Below are 19,896 nucleotides of genomic sequence, written 5' to 3' on the forward strand. Positions count from 1 at the left end.
CAGGGAGACCAAAATGAATCCGTGGCGGTTGTGCGGTTCGGCCGGTGCGGTTGGTGTGGGGCACGGTCGCACAACCACCCCAAAATTAGGGGATAATAAGTTATGAAAACCATCCGATATTTTTCTACCAGACTCACTCTCGGGCCCTGAAGCTGGCCTTGCTTTATCAGTGGAAGTAATCTTGCTCTAGAAAGAAGGACACCCAGAGCTTGCGTACGGACTGAGATCCCATCGTGCGAGATGGCACTAATTGGCTCATATTCCCTTATAGCAGTACCCACCTTCCCTTGTCCACTTAGTTAGTTCCTAGGAGATCGGTGTGGATATTGTAATACGCAAAGATGAGGCTGATGGCAGAGACAGTTGTTCTACGAAAACGTGATCGATCTCGTAACTCACTCACTATTCAAGGAACTCTTTGGCGAGAAGTGGGCTGTGCGAATCAATCCCAAGCTACATCATACAGTAGCTTGTATCTGCTGAATATAGAACATTCTGCGTTTGGGCTAGTAGGTAGCCCGGAGTGAATTATCGCTTGGTGGTTTTTATTATTGGTGGGGCAATTTTCGAGTGAAATAATGCGCTCATCATCGGTTAGTGAAGGTTGCCGCCCCACCCATCGCAATAACGTACGGACACATGGTGGTGAATGTTAATACGCGGCATCGGTGCGTCTCCGCGCCATTTTCGCGACTATTTAAACGAGACCAACAGTGAGAGAAGCAATTCATATGCTGGATCTTCAGGGAAAAAACACAATGCCTCCGAATGATGCGTTAAATCAATGATGAAATACTCTTTCGTATGGACTGACATCTAAGACTTGCACTTGTAATTTAACTGACCTCTGATACTATGCTAGATGTCTTGTCCATGCTGAAATCTTCAAACAGCAAGTGAATGTAGCTGCCCCGTCATTTGACTTCATGCTGACATGGAATATGCTTAAGATCACTCCTCCGCCGCTACTCTTCAAGGAAACCATTTGACGGAGCTTGGATGACCTCAAAAATCATCACAGCTGCGAGCACGGTGAGTTATGAGTTGCCTTCATAAGCTCACTACTAATATTAATGATAGACCAAATTCATCCCTTACGCAGTCGCTTCGGTCTTGCCAGAATGCAGCGAACAGCAATAGCCAACAATGTAAGGTTTTATCAGCGGCAATTTGGAGAGTATTCATCCTGTGCTGGCGACTCCCTATATTGGAGGGCAAACTCTCGATCACGAGCCGCTCGATCTCCTTTAAGTCATACTGGTGCGTTGCCTCTGCCTCTTCCCACGACCGGGGCTGCATATTGGATCTCAGTGCAGATGTTATTTCTTGAGGTTTGATCTTGTCGTGCTCTCTGTCTATCGGAAACTATCTGATGCATCTTTCTAGTGAAAGGGCAAATTTCAAGATGGCACTCGCCACACCGAGCCATACTTCCCCATTCTCCCCAAAACTTAGGTTGCACGTCGGACCGGACCAATAAATCCCAGTACGTTTCTATTTCACTGTTCCAAGACACCTGCTTGAAACGTCCATTTCGCTCACGTTGAAGGAAGAAATCTAGGAAGGTCCCCATGCTCAGACGGCTCTGCACCTCTTGTCCCATATCCTATTCGAAGCCTCGACGACGGCATGATCCGGTCCCATGCTAAACTGAGGGAGCCATCGCAGCATCCGATGACAACAAAGAGAAAGCTAACATCGACGACCACTGAGAGAGGCCACGTTTTTTATAAAAGCAGAATCAGTCAATGATGCATCAAATTACCTATCACGAGCAGAGGACCAGCGCTGTCAAGTTGCTCAGCTACAACCAGGCTTGACAGCACTTGATCTACCCAGATCTCTCGCCGTGAGAGCAGTCTTTCATTCCCTACGCCAAATACCATGATCTCTCCTCCAGTGTAACTTTCTTCTAACACGCTTGAAAATTTGCCTGGCGCAGAAACGGCAAATACGAAACGGCTATGCATCGGAAGATATGGCCCACATACATTCCCGGCGGTACGGAGTGATCCCGGGCCCTCTGCACGTGTGATTGGGCTGAGCCCGCTACCTCGTCTCTGGTTTGTCTATGCTGATGCCAGACTACATTGACGACAAGTCTGTACCAACCCCAGTCATCAGAAATCATGCTGACATAGGCAGTGAAACATAACCCTAGTTCGGCTGTTCCCAAGTTTCCGATCATGAGAGTGCATTGTGGCTGGTATAAGGGAATCTCATTTAGGCCATGAGCACGGTGGGTTGCGAACACCCATCTTGCGCCAGCTGCTGATAATGGGTGCTAGATCGAGTGTATCCAACGGCAAATTGCCTTGGCCGTGTCCGAACGTAGACGGCGATCAAAGCTGCCACCATGACCTGTTTAGCGAACGAAGGTGGCGAGTACGATCCCATCACTGAGAATTTTTGGTAACCAACTGACCATATTGCCAAATCGCTATAATGTAGTTGGCTATTTTCTCCCGGTGCTATGCTCAAGGCAGCCGCAACCCGACCGAATGCCTCCTCGATATCACCACCAAGTGGCACGGACTCGCCGGCAGAGGCAGCCTCGCAAGTACGGCCAGTCGATTGCGCGACGGTCACAATGGCCCAATTGTTATTCGAAAGATGCCAGGTCGGTCCGTGATACCTGGTGGAGAAGACGTGCTTGTCGACTTCAAACGTAGCCGCTGATGTTACTCTCGGAGTGGGCGTGGCACATGTTTTCTACGCGACGCGCTGCGACGCGTCAGTGCACCCACTGCCTTGTGCCCTTCGGAGCATGCGTCTGGTGCGGCAGGCCCGCGATAACCATCAATTTCAATACCGCCGGTTGCTGACTTCGGCCAACATGTCCAATCGACTCCGCAAAAGTGGATTCACCATTCTCATTTGAGATGAGCAAATAAAGATTAAGCCGCTGAGCGAATATTCGGGAAATGACTGGGAAAAAACCTGGAGGTGAGTCACGGTTGAGAATTGGTTATGATGGTGAAGGGACCGAACATGTGAATCGTTGCAGTGCGGGTGACTCCCGGGCGGTGAAGTGCCGTCATCGTGAGGATCTTCGTTCCCTCGCGAATGCAAAAGTTGATAAAAAGTGCGAAATGATGATTTCTTCAGATGGAATTCGATATTGTAGTACATACGCCGATCGGTTTTCTATACGAATTCCTCTCAGCTCAAACTTCATCTCGTAGCCTTTAGCGGTATTCTATTTCTGATGCAGGATCGCTATGTACGTGCAGCTTAATAGCTCATAAATATATATCGCTAGATCAGCGATATTATGTACATTATCGGCGGTGAAATCGGGAACACACCACCAGACTAACAGGGATAGAAAGTTTGACTCTTCCGAGCATATTTCAGATATCATTTTGTGTCGGCCTGATCGAATGAGAGGAACTTGTGGAGCTCGTAACGCTGATCCGGCTGGATGTATGCGCGGAAGAACGGCGGGGACAGTATGATTACTTGGAAAATCGCGCGTATATTTAAGCAAAATTCGCGCGCCAGCACGTCTCATTTTGTGGTCTAATGGAATTTGCAACATTGGCTTTCTAATAACGGCCCAGAGTCGATTCCTGCGGGATACATTCAAATGACCCTTCATCAGAAAGACTGATTAAAACCTGCTTGGTTTTCCGGGTGATCTCGTGTTTTCTACGGATGATTTTTACCTCTTGGCTACTTCGTGATGACAATGAAATCACATTTCTTGAGCATGCCGGATCAAGGCAGTATCCGGCGGTATTCGGGCATGTGCCAGAGGCGACCAGGCCGTGCGTCGCAGCGTCTCGGGCCGAGAGCACGTGATATTTGACATTTACGAAAACATGACGGCTATTTGTGAGCCAATAACTACGTCTTATCCACAAGTTATGATAAACCGACCTGGCATCTTTCGAGTAATGATTGAGCAAATTACGTCGCGGCAATCGACTGGCCGTAGTTTAAGGGGCTGCTTCTACTGATGAGTTCGTGGCGTTCGGTAATGATACCGAGGAGGGAGCATTCGATCGGTTTTCGGCCACATATGGGAAGAAATAGCCATCTTCATATCAGCGACTGGGCAAAATGGTCGGTTAGTCATCTAAATCTCTTTCGCTGATGAGAACGTACTGACCAGCTTTGAATCGCCGTCTGCACTGGGACACAGCCAAAGCAATTTACTGTAAGATACATTTGATCTAGCACCCGTTCTCAGCAGCTGGCGCAAGGTGGTGGCTCGCAACTCACCGTGCTCGTGGCCTAAATGAAATCCCCTGATACTAGCCGCGAATAGTACCCCGGCCGGGCTCGTGGGAACCGTCGAATCAGGGGCTGTGTTTCATTGTCTCTCCGTGTAAGTTTGTTCTCTGATGACTGAGGGTGGTAGAGACTTGCCGTCAATGTAGTCTGGCGTTGGCATAGGTCTGGCATCGACGCAGGCAAACCAGAGACGAGGCAGCGGGCTCGGCCGGATCACATTCAAATTCTTCACTTCATCTTTTTTCAGGGTTTCGCATGAGATGGAGTCCCGAGTCGCATGTATGTGAGTGACTTTGCATAGTGACGTATGTATCTGCCCCATTTGACAGGTTTTTCAGATAAATTTTTGTCTTGTCTCTCTTTCTCCTTCTCTGATATTTACCTGGGGGCTTCTGTACACTCTCGAAGTAAAGATCTACTTCTCTCCATGTAGCTGAAATATATTGGACGACCCACCAAATTGTCTAAATAATCTATGACAACAGATTTGATAGGCTTATGTGATAAATTGGGCAACCTTGATAGAATTTCTAGAAAAAGAGTTCTCGAAGCTCTAAGCTCACGACAGAATCAACATCATACTGTTTTCCAGGTAAAGCCCATTACCAAAGACAAGTTCCGGGAGCGATGCAAGTGAACCTCCAAATTTTCGGAGATCGTTCGCCGTCTTATTCTGGTTTTCCTCCAAGAGATTTGTCCAATATCAATGGAATCCGTAGACCGTAACTCATCTGAAATACATCTAATAGTAACAGACCCGGGTATTTCAAATTCAAAGATAAAGGTCTGCCGCTGCCAGATAATTGAGTAGGGACTTCAGGCTGCAAGGCCGGTGTTAGATGCTCAGTTCGAATTCCGGAGACATTGCTCGGCGTCGATCCGCTTGAAAGAGGAAGAAATGCTCTGCTTTCAGTCTGGTACTGTTTAGGAGGTTTGTAGCGTTGAAGACAAAGACGGCGGTTCGTATTGGTCAATTCCGCTGCCATGTGCCTCAGGATTTCAGGGAAAAACTGTGCCTGAAGGGAGATCGAGCAGTCCAGATCTGGTAAAGTCCATTTCTCATAGAGTCGTCGGTGTGCATGAGAAACTTGATACAAGCCTTGCTTTTGTATAAACATATCGCAAAGATAGCACGCAGATTTACTGCAACCAATGGAACGCGGGTTGGGGAAGTGAGGATGATGCGTATAGTGAATAATTTGCTGCATTCGGCATGAACGAAGCATAGACAAGAAGCACCTGCCGGCTTCATACCTGGAAAAGACTCAAGTGGCTCAACGCAAATGTTTGAAAACAATTGGCGGTATTCCGAATACCTAGCAAGCCTGATGAAATCTCTACAGACGTAGTAGTACCGTGCAAGCTTATCGATCTGACGTATATCGTTCCGTTTTCGAAGCCGAGGGGCGAGCTGCAGCTGTATAAGATGACCTTCCAGCAGAACTGGTTCTCCAATGCGGGATAGTTTGACGCAATTCCGGATGATGCTTTGAAGATGATTTTTTTGGGCATCCTGGGGTATGCGATTTCTGAGTGGCGAAAGGCTGGAATCGAGTTGACGTGTTGATGTGATCAAGCACTGGAATTCTGAACGTGGGCTATTCGACCGCAGAATCTCGTCAAGGAATGATTGAACTTGTGTTAGTAAAAAAGGTCGTCGCTTAGAGTAGTGGGACTTTGGGATTCATGCATGTCGAAACATACCGGCAGTGAGAAACTCCGTCAAACCAACCAGGAGTTGAAAAGGGAGAATACACGATTGGAAAATGAAAAGGGGCTGCTTCTGGCTCATCATGATGAGCAGCTATCTCAGTTCGATCATCTGAACCAAGCATTGGAGGCGTCTCGGGAGCGATTGATCAGCATTCTCAATGATTGGGAGCAGTGCTCGGAAGGCCAAGTGGCAGGGCTAATGAATTGTGAGCGAGGTCAGTGATAGAATCCTGGTCAATTGATCTTTCACTGTACCTACGAGATAGTCAAGTAAGTTGTGGTGTTTGTCCAATTTTATGTTTTGCCCATTGATATTCAAAGTCGGATCCATTCGATCTCACGTCACACTGTATCATAAATGATGACATTTTTGGAGATAGCCGAAAAGATAGGTTGGGCGGTTGATTCGATAATAGCTGTAAGAAGAAAACCAGACTGTTCATGTTTGCCGATGGAAGATCCCTATGTGAAAGGGAACCATACATTGATAAGAAATCACATTGTTACAGTACAAGATATAAGTAGCTTATAGGTGGCTGAGAATTGAGGCCATGGAAGCTATTTAAGAAACATCACAAGACAGCGAATGATGGGGTCGTAGAGCTTCGCTTTGCTTCACATACATGGTACAGTAAATCACATTTCCATGGAAGTTCCAGCTGAAGTTGTACTATCGAAAAGAATATATATCTCTAAACGGACAAAGGACGTATGGCTCTGTGCATGAATCAAGGCCTATCAATATGATAGTAAGGAAGGTCGATGGTTTGCAAGGCCGATATGACATTCACATGGAATGCTTTCACTGTCCGTTTTCGACTCTCTAACTCCACTCCCTGCCGGTTGCAGCATTGGAGGAGACTATCGGTCTCTTCTTCCAGCAATTCGTTTAACTCGCACATCTGACGCCGCTCATCTTCGAGCCGGATGCTCTCCGCCGATTTCACAACATAACTTTCCCATAGACATAGATACAAATCCAAGAGTCTTAGGGCCGGTAGGGCGAGGTCGCTATTGCGGCGCAGGATTTGCTCAAGTTGCGTCGTAGGGAGGTTGCTCACTGCGGTAGAGCCTGAGGCGGGTGAAATATCCTCTGCGTTCGGGTCGTCGCAAGTGTCCTCGGAGAGTCTTCGCTGTCTCTTGGCTGGCTGGTCGGCTGGTGAAGATGATGCCGCGAGTGGATTCATTAGGGAAGAATGGGAGAAAATTGAGCGTGCACAACAGAGCGGGTTTCCATAGATTTTAAATAGAGCATATTAATCTGGAAGGAGCATATTAATCTGGGAGAGAAAATCCCTGCCATCAAATATCCTGGGCCCTTCGTCACCCGTGTTGCGTTGACAGACAGTCCACGCACGTTCTAACCTTTGATGCACGACGTTGAAAACCCCGTGGCAAGAGCAACGCATTTTCTGCAGCTTCTCAAGGCAATCTGGTTACCACCACGTATTGTGAGATCAATGGTTATCTTCCTTTCATGCTCGCGATACGCTGCAGTGCACGTTGCGCATCGTGTATCAATGCTGGTTGGCACTTTTCTGTAGCCCATATTCAGCACCTCAAGCAGCACTACCTCAGCACCCGTCCACGCAGACTACCCGCGTCCACTATGCCAGGGATCAGTGTGCCTTAATCCATTCACAGCGGGCTCTGCGATCATCCATTTCATACTGAATGGCCCTTCGGATACCCTCGTGTGTCGCGATTGCTCGTGCGACTCGCAAACTGAACGTATCCACCCTTGGATCTGCCAGCAGAGCGTCGACGACAGGGACATGGGCGCCTTTGACTGCCAACACCAACGGAGACTCCAGCCATCGGTTCTCCAGGTTGGGGTCAATCCTTTTGTGTCTTAACAGAGTCTGGACTATTTCCAGGTCACCCGCACGGGCGGCAATCCCCAGAGCCGTGTCATGCGCCGTCAAGGTTCCTTGGTTGATTCTGAGTCGCTGTCCTTGCTGCACTAACAGTCTCACCGCCTCCAAGTGGCCTCCTACCGCCGCTTGGCATAGAGGAGAATTCATTAAAATTCCACCCGTGTTGATTTCGACGCCCCTCTGACTCATAAGGATTCTCATTGCGCTCACTCGGCCGGCAGCAGCGGCGGCAGAAAAAGGGGTCTGTCTTGCAGCGTAGATATTCAGATCGATACCTGGAGCCGCCAGCAGCTGCTCCAAAATCGTGGTATCCAACCGAGTCGCGGCATGGTGTAGTGGTGCCGAGGGTGTGCCTAGCCGACCGGAGCCGCCGATGAAGTTGGCATCAATGCTCTTTACAGCGAGTAGCCTTTCCGTTATCTCGTCATATGACAGACACGGAGACCACCAGAGCGGGGTCTTTCCAGCATTATCCACACAGTTCACGTCAGAATGAGGATGCTAGAGAAGGAGGTCAACCATTTCCAAGCGTTGACCGCGGACAGCAAGATGGAGTGCTGTCGCACCATGGCTATCGATCATCGCCACACCAGGACGTTTTTGTCTCAAGAGCACATTCACAGCAGCCACCGATCCATGAAGAATCGCCTGATGCAGCGCTGGCTCATCGAAATTATTTTGCACTAGGTGAAAATAGTCTTGCCCCTTGAGAAATACGGCCCTCATAGACGGCCGGTTATATCGGGCGGCCCATGCCCAGGGCGAACTGCCAGTTTCGTCGGGCAAGTAGGGGTCACTGCCTTTGGACAGCAACAGCTCCGCCAATCCAATTTTGCCCCACCAGACGGCGAGGTGGAGTGCGGTTTGGCCTCTGATGCCGAAGATCGACTGCACAGTCCGTTAGTTCCAATATGGCCCGCAGCGTCGAGCATGAGCCATATTTGACCGCACACCACAAGGCGCTTTCGTGCTCACGGTTTTGGACATTGATATCTAGCCCACTACTTTTCAGGAGGAGCTTGAGCACGGCGGATGAAGAATAGTTGAGGGCCCTCATAACCGGGGTTCTCCCACGAAAGAAGGCATTGACGTTTGCTCCCTGATGAAGCAACATGAGCGTAAGATCAACATTGTCATCTTTGGCGGCTAGGCCAAGAAGATTGCTGTTCTGATATTCGATGTTGAATTGGAGAATTCCCGTTCGTAGAAGGTGGTTCAGCGATCTGCAGGATCTTGCAAGAGCGAACTTTGCGCTACCATGTAGGTATGTGGCAATCATCAACACTATTTCTGGCGGCAAGTCTCCGATTTGAGACTACTAAGCTGTTTAGTTTCCCATGGGCAATATGTCGTGAGAATACTTAACGAACCATGATGTAAAAGAAGTGTGAGAGGGTGTGAAATTGAGAGAAGCTTGTAGAAAGCCAAGAGACGAGCGCAGCTTTATGAAGGGCTCCAATCCTTGGCCTAGTCCATCCGACTAGAGCGTCCAGCTATAGGTCGCATTATGCTCCTGGGATCTCTTCGGTGGATCCAGGGGTTTACTTTCTGATGGCAAAATCAGCATTGAGGACCCAAGGCGCTTTGTTACTCCTGGGAACGCCGAAGCTATTCCCCGGGTCACTACAATTCTCCCAGCATGTCACAATTGATGTGACTCCAGATCACAGGCTATTTCTGTCCAGAGAATAAAGGGTAAAGTGTCAAGGTATGCTGAATGCCGCGAAGGTCCAGATAGCACCATATATTTTCAGGCAGCATCGGATCCAGTATGCCGAAAGGGCTCACTACTTACCACTTTAGGAGCCGTACAGCTCGCCACCAAAGCCTTGAAGAATGTTAAAGAAAACGCCGTCTGAAGAATGCCATGGCCACGGTTGTTGGTGTATTTAAAGTAGACTCAGTGTCGCTTCGATTGCATCTCACTTTTATCAAAGTTTCATCCAAATCAGATATCCCTAAGCCACGAACTATCTCGACCGCTCTTCTTATTACAAATTGCTTCGCTATTTTGATAGAAGCAAGAGAATACATCTGCGATTGATCCAATTTTGACTATTTATTTCCAAAGCCATGACAAAATCTCATGGATTGGCAGCCCCATGCTCTAGCAAATTACGACGGCCCTGCATCCCCTGTCGCGTTGCCAAAAAAGGATGCAATAGAGATATACCCGCCTGTCAGTCTTGCTGTGACCGTGGGCAACCGGATCTATGTTTGTATGAAGAACGGGTCCCTTTGGTGTTGGGGCACAAGACAATGCCGGCAGCCCAACCAGAAAGCTCGAAGCGGCAAAAGGCTGTCTTCGAGGCCGAGCAGACGCATTATAATGAGCGAAATGAGAAGACCATCGATACACAAAGAGACTCTTGTGAGACCTGGCAAGTTGCCAATCAAACGGGGTATGAATGCCCATCTCCATCTACCGACATTTTATCTTCAAGAGACTTCCAAGCCAGCAACGGCCTGATGGAAGATTGGAAAATCGACAGCGAAGTGGTGACATCGCAGAAGCCACCTCCCAGTCTTGTCGGCCGCTTTCCGCTCAGTGCAGGCGATCCTGAGCGCTCGAGCTCTTTCGGCCCTTGTGAAACGCAGTCATACTTTGATATGGCACTTCCGGTAAATTCGGCGGTCTCTTTGTACATTAGCATTCACGGCTCAAACTATTCCAGGTTTCCTTGCCACCTCGGCTCCAACCCCAAATTCCAGCACCTGGCACTCCTCCAGCTGAGAGCCGCCACACCTTTCATCAGCTCTTACTGGTTCTAAACTACTTATTCATTACTGCAATGCTCCCTGGAAATGAAGGCTCCTTGTGGGCCATAATATACCGGAGTGACTATGACTGGGAGAAGAGTTTCGTCTTGCAGTACAGTCAGTTGCAGTCCTGGCTCACTGATATCCGCGACGCTTTAAGCGAATCTCAGGGCTTGCATACCATGTCCTACGAAGACTTGGAAATGCAGATCCGGTATATTCTATTCCTTCTCGGACAATATTCATGGCAAGAGTCTAGCTTTGTTCAAACGTGCTTCGAACGACCTTATTTTCCTTACAGACCATTTGGCGTGGGAGCCAGTATCGCTCTGATATGCTACACTTTCATGGGCATTGATGCTCTGCATATACGGGGCTACGAATCAAAAGAGATCTGGTTACGTGACGAGCTATTCTGTTCTACCATGCTGGAGCATCTGAGAGTGTCACCAATATTCTCCTCTGACCTCTCGATGGGACAGCTGCAGTCCATCCTCACAAGCCTTCAAAAGGCGTTCCAGAACGAAGAAGTCAGGGTTGCGGCGGTACTGCCCCAAAGAATTGATGTCAAAAACAGAGTGGAGGTGATAGACTATTACACACATGCATTCTTATCGTTAGATCCGCTCCTTCTTCCCAGAATCTCTCTAGTTTGGGGGATTAAGCCATTTGCTAACTGCACCATTCGTGATTTGGCCACCGCCTCTGCAATTTTGTTCTACAGCAAAAGTCTGATCCGAGATCTAGAAAAAGATATCAAGATGATCCCTGAAATTATGCAATCAAAGCCCGATCGCATCGTGGTCACGGAAATGTTTCATGTCAAAGCGTGGCAGGAAATCCATCGGGGTGGCGGCCGAAAAGAATTGTATATTAATGTCTTTCATGTTTCTGTCGGACCTATGGCACAGCGGATGACCTAGAAGGAGCTGGTATGTTGACTGGATGATCAGATACGAGAAAGAAATCTATTTGCTAAATTCGAATAGAAAGGTCTATTTTGAAGATTTTTGATCGTATATATCATAACCGACAGAGTAGGCTGCGGTAAAGTTATGGGAAAGAATCATGCATGCCCTGCCGTGGTAGAAAGAACTGAAGTTACCGAACTCGGTTTGATGGCATAGCTAGCCCGATGGCTATAATTTCCTATGCAGCGGAGACAGTACTCAAAAAGACTTCTCTGTGGCGAGACTGAGAACCTCTTTTCACAATCACAACCTTTCCAACTTTGGCCTCCCTGCGGAGGCTGAGAGGGGCGAGATGTGTGTTTGTGTATCATTAGTTGCTGCACGGGTGGAATCAGTTCAAGTCTCAACGGCATAGGGCTAGGTGAATCATCACTGAATGATCTAAATTATGATCCATCACCATCCCATTTCAAAATCTGTTTTGGACAACTGCATAGCTGCATAGCTCGGCGTGATTGCTTTTCTCTCGACATCATCTTGCATAGAAGTGTCTTGGCTGATTTTTTCACACTACATCACCCCCCTATACAAGACTTTGGATGGCCAACTTGTCCATCCCAGCTTCGCCGCATTGCTTTCAGGCCCGTTCTGTATTCACGACTACGAAAAAATGGATCTCAATGACAAACCATTGTACAGACACTCAAAGCTCGACTTTAATCGCTTCCGTAAAAAGCCCGTCGGTATGTGATATCTGATTCCGGCTATGGCAAACATCAATGCTAATCCCGATCAAGACAAGCCTCCATCTCCGATGCATCGCTCATCTGAAGCTTTGGTGAACCGGCTTCCTTTTCTGTATTCGAAAACCGAGGAAATTGTCTGGAAATGGGAACAATCGAAGCTCTGTGGCCAGAGCATCAACACTACCTTGCAATCCTCCATCATGCCACAGGATCACCCTTCCAACAGACCTGACAGGGCAGACAAATTCGTTTCTATGCTGAATGGAAGTGTCGTCGTGAAGCCTTCGGCCTACCTGACGAATCTGAAGCCGGAGGATTACCAGGTGGGATTTCTGCATACAGAAAACCTGACAGATATGAAGATCATTCTCCTTGGACTACCCGAATGGAAAAGGCCTTCCAAAGTCCGGGAAAGCATGCTTCGTTTTGAGAATTTGCTGGCCGGGAAAAGTTTTCCACTCTTCTATAATTGGTCAACCGAGTACTGGATCTCAGATTCGGTCATTCTCGATCCACGGTCAACTGATGAGGTGGAGATGATCAGTAAGGGGAAACGGACGGCAAGTAGTCAAGATTTGAGGTACCTTTGCGCCGGCCTTCCGTCAACCACGATAGGACCTCTTTTCAACACGCTTGTGACCTTGGGGAATGCAGACCCAGCCTGCTTTGAGTATTCGATGGGGTTCATTTGGATTCATGCGTCGATAGATGGGAGGAACTTCGAGATAGAGCTTGACGCTTCTATCGAACCGTCTTGCGATCACGTTGATTACATGCTACAACAGATGAGAGAGAGGTCGTGGTTGGTTCAGGCAAAGCTAGCGATCAAGCTCGAGAGGTCCAGCAGGGTGAAAGCCGCTATCTCGGTTCAGGTTTTGGGCGTTTCTCAAATTCGCGTCACTTCTACTCATAAACCAATTACTCATCAGTAGGATGTGTTTCGCTTTCAGAGCCAGATGCCATACCTTTCGCCTGGGCCATGCTATTTGTGTCAAATATCTCCTCAAATTCCACCGTCTTCCAATACTTACGTCATTCACGTCCCGTTGCGCCGTACCGGAAAGGCTCACCGAAGGGACGAATTGGTATTTAGACTCGGCCACTGAGCAAAGATTCACCGCCAGTAATACGTAACATCGACTGACTCGGTGGGTAGGTAAATTCATAAAAGGTACATTTGAAAAGCCTTTGCTGTATTCGCAGAAGACAGATGTAGTGTATAACACGTAGAGAAAGCACCAGAGTGGTCCTAGTCCAAAAGTTCAACAGCTGCTAATCGTAAGAAAGGCAAGAGTGTAGTCAGCGTGAGAGAGCCCATATGACGAATTCTTGATGAATCTATGCATAGATAATGTCCTCAGAGGCCCCCGAGCCCGTCGAATTTCATCCCCGCTGCGACCGCCGGGTCTGCTCCGTCTTCTGCTCCGGCCCAACTGGCGCATCAGTCATATCACTTTTGATCCGCTCCTCTGCTTCCGCCTCGACAGCCTCCAGCCGGTGGAGAAGGTCTGCCAGGTCCCTGCGGAGATCCTCGATACACTTATTTTGGTCCGTCAATTTACAATCTAGGGATCTGGCCTTAGGTTAGCCCTTTGTGCATTGCTTGGAGGGAATGTAAAACTCACTTCACCCGCACGTCTAGTCTTCAAGTATCATCTGTTAGTAAAGACTTTGCTTTCACAGTAAGGGATGACTCGGACTAACTCTGCGAGGCATGTGAGGGTAAGTACGTTGCTATCTCTGGGCTGAGATAAGTGTCCGCCGTATTGAGGACTCGGAAGCACCCCGTGATCGTGGGTACTGGGAGGATCGCCCAGTTGCGGAACAGCTTTGTCGTTCTTGTTCGAGGGGGTCGATGGCTCTTCCTCGGTGGTGTCTCCAGACAGAGATTGAGATGGGCTTCGGCTGTATTCGGACTCCGAGGATGACAAGGACAGTGCGCGCTGCAATCGACGTCGGAAGTCTGGCATCTGCCGGGTGCGTGGAATTTTTCGAATGGCTCCCATAGTCGCGTATGGAATCAAGCGGGGTCTTGCCGACAAATAGACCTGCTTGAAATTATGACGGGAGTGGCTCTTATATGATTCGTGACGGGTGGCACTCTATATATGTGAAAATAGATCCGGCGAGCAAATGGCCGCAGTGGAAGAGGCCATCCCCCTGAGCCCCGGCCAGCCATATCTGGCCTCACATCGTGAAAATTCAAAGCGGGGCCCAATAAGCATTTGGCCACACTTCAACGGAGTTTCAACGGGACAAACGTTGACTAACAAGCGATCTGCACGAAGTGAACGTCTCAATCCGCGGCTCGCAGAAAGTTGGCTTCGCGGTTGGACTTGCAAGTCAGCGCCCAGCGATCGGTGCAGCTAAGCTGTCACTTTCAATGTGCCCTGCTAAAAAGATTCATCTGCGTGCACATCGGGCTGGCTAAGCTCGGGCCATTCTAGCAGGGATCAATCGAGCTGATGATTTAATTGAGAATCCATTCCCAAATTTTGAGCACGCATCGAGGCAGCTACCATGGCAAATTCTACAAACACAAGTTCAAGGCTATGGTCAGTCGATTTGCCAGAGCCAGCCCATTCTTTCGAACTTACCAACCAAGTTGAAAGTCGTTTGACCTTTGTCAACAACGTTGAGGCATTTTATTTGTCAGGCCTATACGCAGGAGAGCCAAGAGTTCAGGTGGGGCGTGCCACTCCACCCGCTCTCCACCCCTAACTCTTGAAATTTCTTATTTCAACGTTGATAAACAGCCTCAACGGCCAGCGAAATGCGGCCGCCCGGTGCGAATGTCGAGTGGAAATCTCTGGGCTCGGCAAAATGTACGCAAGTGGTCGCTGCCGGAAAGCCTACTCAGAATGGCATAAAAGACGCTCTTTTCCTGTCGAAAAGAAAAGTAGGACTTTCCTCCTCACACTCCCGAGCCACTCGGGTGTGCCTCGCAGGGGGACGCTGCGTTACCAAGGGAGACCCGCAGGAGAGTGCTGCGTCAACAAGTTCTCCCTCGCAGCAATGAGCCCTGCCATTGTAAGAGTGCGCTCCCTCATAGCCAATGAGCCCTGTGTTGTATAAATGCGCTCCCTCACAGCCAATGAGCCCTGTGTTGTATAAGTGTGCTCCGTGGGACTTCCGCGACATCAAGAGCCTCCGCAGGGGGACGCTGCGAAATCAAGGGAGACCCGCAGGAGACCGCTGCGATACCAAGTTCTCCCTCACAGCCCTGAGCCCTGTGATTGTATAATTTTGAGCTTCCATGCAGCCTTGAGCCCTGCGTTATCAAATTTGCGCTTGTTAGGCGACCCGTGGCGCCGCGGCCCTCGTCCTGATCCTCTGGCGATTGCAGGCACCTCTTCGTGGTGTCAGAGACTAGTATTCGAGGGTACTCGAAGAAGCCAAGACCTGCTCCAAATAATCGATAGAATCAAGAATCCTCCGGGATACTTTGTGTGTTATGCCATTCAGCCTGTTTGTAGAGTTCACTATTCATGTTCCTTCTTCACGTAGGGTGTTTTGTAGCCTTAAATCACACTCTGGGTTTCGATTATGGACATTCCTTCCACATAATGGGAAGAAGAGCTTTAAGTCATCGTAGCGGTGAAGATATTGCTGCATGATTGCGTGGGCCAATTTGGGTGACGTCTGTAATTCAAAGTAGTCTCCTTTGGTGTGAATGCGGGCCAGCAGTGGCGGTAGAAGTTATCCGGATAATGTGAGACGCGTGTATTATTGAAGGTGAGGTGACGCGCGTTGAGGGTGAGGATCGAAGGTGAGATTTGATGGTGATTGATGTTCGGTTAATGGCGGGTTGGTGGTGAGGGTTGAGGGTTGGTGAGGATGATGATCAATGGGGACGAGACCAGTGAAGCAACATGTTGATGCGCGGCGCGGCGTAACTGCCGAGCGGTGAAGTGGCTGCCAACGATGACGACCCATCTCCGTTATAGTGGGATCTTCGTTGGCTCACCAATGATGTAAAAGATGATAGACGGTGAAAAATTATGCTGCTCATTAACTTGAATCTGGTAGTGCAGTAACTGCAATGCCTCTAATACGCTGTTCGAAGTCCTTTCTGAATACTCAACTATGGGCTTGAAGTCGCGTGACGGTGCAGTCAACATAGTTTACCATTTCAAAAATAATGCTAAAGGCTGTATTTTCGATGATAGAGTGTATCCTTATTTTGACTCCAGTCGCTCTACTACGCGGCTCTAGCTTCGTCGCATACTCTTCGGCGATACTCTGTGTATGTCACACGATGCATAGGTATGGTGATATCGACAAATGATCATCCAATGTGTGCCAGATATATATTCCCAAACTCGCACGGCATATATATTATAGCAGAACTGCTAAAACCATCAGATCATCAGCGATAAAAGCCCGTTATTCTGGCCCTCTTTTTGAATATCATATTCCATTGGCATGACCAAATGAGAGACATTTGTGGAGCTCAAAGGGGTATTGTAGCTGGGTACTGGTCGAGACTAACGGCTATGATATTCTATTAAGATGCTGGATATAGTGAGGCAAATTCCCCGTCGCCAGCGCATCTACTCGCATGGTCTAGTCGAATATGCCGCTTTTGCTTCCTAATAACGAACCGGGTTCGATTCCCGTAGGGTGCATTTGAATGGCCATTCATCAGAAAGACGGTTCTCGCATGCATTTCATCGTCGTATTCACATCCCGCTTGTTTTTCCGGCTTGTCTCGCGTACGTTCTTATCTCTTAGGCCTCGTGATTATGTAACTTTTTCTGTAGTCACCGAAGGCAGCACCCCGCGGTATACTACGGGCGACAAGGCCGTGCACTGACGCGTCTCGCGTCTCGCGTCGAGCACAAGTGACAGGCCCACAATGACAATACATCACAGCTACGTTCGAGATCAACAAAAACGACTTTTCTACCAGTTATCACAAACCCACATGGCATCCTTCAAGTAATAATTGAGCAGTTGCAACCACTGCGGCAACCGAACGGCCATAATTCGCGAGGCTGCTTCCGCTCTTGAATTCGTGCCGTTCTGTGATGACGTCCGGCCACGTTTGGGAGGGAAAAGTAATCTTCATATCAGCGGTTTGGCAAAAGGTCAGTTGGTTATCCCAGACTTCCAGCCTTGAGAACGTACTCTTTCACCTTTTTCATGATATAGGCCACGGGGGAAGCTTTAAATCGCCATATGCATTGGCCACAGGCAAAACAGTATGCCGTTGGATATACTCGATCTAGCACCAATTATCAGCGACTGGCGCAAGATGGGTGTTCGCCACTGACCATGCTCGCGGCCTAGATGAGAATCCCAATACCAGCCACAATACACTATCCCGATCGGACTTATGCCGAAGCAGTGTTCCGTTTCCCTACTTCTCCATATCAGCAAGACTTCTGGTGACTAAGGATGGTACAGACTTGCCGTCAATGTGGATTGGTATCAGTGAAGGCCAACCAGAGATGTAGCGGGCTCAGCTCGATTACACGTGGGCGAGGGCCCGGGATCACTCCGTACCGCTGCAAATAAATGTTGGCAATATCTGCCAATGCATAGCTGTTTCGTCTTTGCTTTTCGCGTGAGAGGAAAATCTTCATACATGTCAGGACAAGGTTACACTGAAGGAGAGGATCATGGTTTTCGGTCTGGAATGAAGTAGTAGCTGACCTGAAAGCGACTGCTCTCATGGGTAGAGATATGGAGTAGATCCTGTGCTGCGACCTGGCTTGTCGCTAGTTGAGCTGCAATCAGGGCTTGGCAGAGCCGACCCTCAGCCCGTGGCCTAGAGCTCGGTTCATTGCTGGATTATATTATACCTGGAGAGACCATGGCCTTTCTTGGTGACCGTCGATGCTAGACTCCTCTTCGATGTCGTCGAATGCTGCAATGACTCACTCGGCCTAGTATGGGACCGGCCATGGCTGCCGACGAGGCTCCGGATCGGAGGTCGGCAAGAGATCATAGCTGTCGGAATATGGCAAGTTCTTAATAACCTGATTAATGGCCTTCGATCGGGAAAGGTAATGCTGAAGAAACGAAAACTCTTTCGAGACTTACCGTATGGCTAAGCACAGGGCATCAAGCCTTTCTGAATTAGGCTCGCTCAATGCGCCAGGTGAATTGGCCATTTTAACCACATCTTCAGGAACAACAAAGGTGCATAGGAATATTCAGTGGCTTGGCCCATCAGGTTGATGAAGCTGGTTTAGTTTCGAAGACGAAGAGGGGGGACATATCTCTGTAAGGTCGAGGGTAATATTGACACGCGCCCTATGAAGGATAAGAACTATCAGCGATATTTTCCGAAGAACAGAGAGCCACCAACGGAAAGCATTCGTACGTAGATTGAAATGTAGTACCGGGTGTTGGGAATGGGATAGGGGCAAAGCACAAGCGTGACTTACAAGACATTGAGTGACTCGCGATAGAAAATTTGCCATCCTATATAGATGGTCGTCAGCATATGAGATCTGCCTTGTAAATCCCTGCAAAATTTGAAACTTACGTTCTCAGATAATCAAAGCCACAATATAATAATATAATATTGTATATGCCACTAAGGCTATATAGGTAATAGTAACCGAATACCCTTTTTTTACTATGGCGATTGAAGTGCTGTCCACTGCAGGGTACTTTCTAAAGGATGGCACCTGATTATCTTCAATCATGGGCGGGTAGCTTATGAAGGCAATTTGTAACTCACATTGCTCGCAGTTTGAACCACTCCAGGCCCTGAAAGATTCGTTCAATGATTTCGTTGAGGAATAGCGGAACCAGGGCTGATATCGAGCATCTTCCGAGTCAGCATGATTCTAAATGAATCGGAAGCGACACTCACTTGCTGTCTGAAGACTTTACTATCGTGAAATGTTAGACTATTGCGACCTAATAGGTCAGTCCAGTTCATTGCATGATTTGGAGGTCAATCCATACCAAAGAGTAGCCGCGGAGAGAAATTACATTCGATACTTTGTCACCCAGAATCACAAATGAATGCCTACGAGCGACTGTCCTGCTGGAGAGGGACCGGGTACATATTTATTGCATTCCAGCTAGGTGTTTAGTCTACGTCAATGAGATAATGATTGTGAATTGTGAGTGCTCAAGCTCAAATTACTCTTCAATCATAACTGGCTCAACTGTCATCACTGGTTCAAAGCAGCTCTCAAGACGCATTGCACTTTGCGCCTGGTGATGCGAAATATGAGAAACGTTTTCTGGTTATTTGCATCGTACAAACAGTCGTGAGAACGCCACATAAAAGAATTGATGACAGTCATCAACATTCACCACCGTCAGTCCGCCCTTGATTGCGACGGGCGAAATGACGAGATCATGTCATTCATTTCACTCACCGGTGACGAGCCCGTTAGTCCCCGCAACAGCAAATCACCAACAGCAGGCAGACCGCAGATTATTCGTTTTCTACTTCGTATATCGGAGATATGTCATCACACCTACCCAATATCAAGTGGATACAAGCTATGGTGCGGCACGAGACCGATTCGCACAGCCCCATCTCACAACAGTCTGTTGTTCAGCAAGCCAGTCATTAGTTCAATTACGTTCTCGAAGAACAAACATCCACGGCCAGCCGCGTCTTTGCAAAGGCATTCCCCACATGAATCTCCTGGGAATGAAGCGGATGCGGATGGGAAC

This window comes from Penicillium cosmopolitanum, assembly GCF_028827165.1.
Source record: "Penicillium cosmopolitanum strain IBT 29677 chromosome Unknown utg000003l:1.0-3747932.0:1.0-3751027.0, whole genome shotgun sequence".
NCBI classification, from domain to species: domain Eukaryota; kingdom Fungi; phylum Ascomycota; class Eurotiomycetes; order Eurotiales; family Aspergillaceae; genus Penicillium; species Penicillium cosmopolitanum.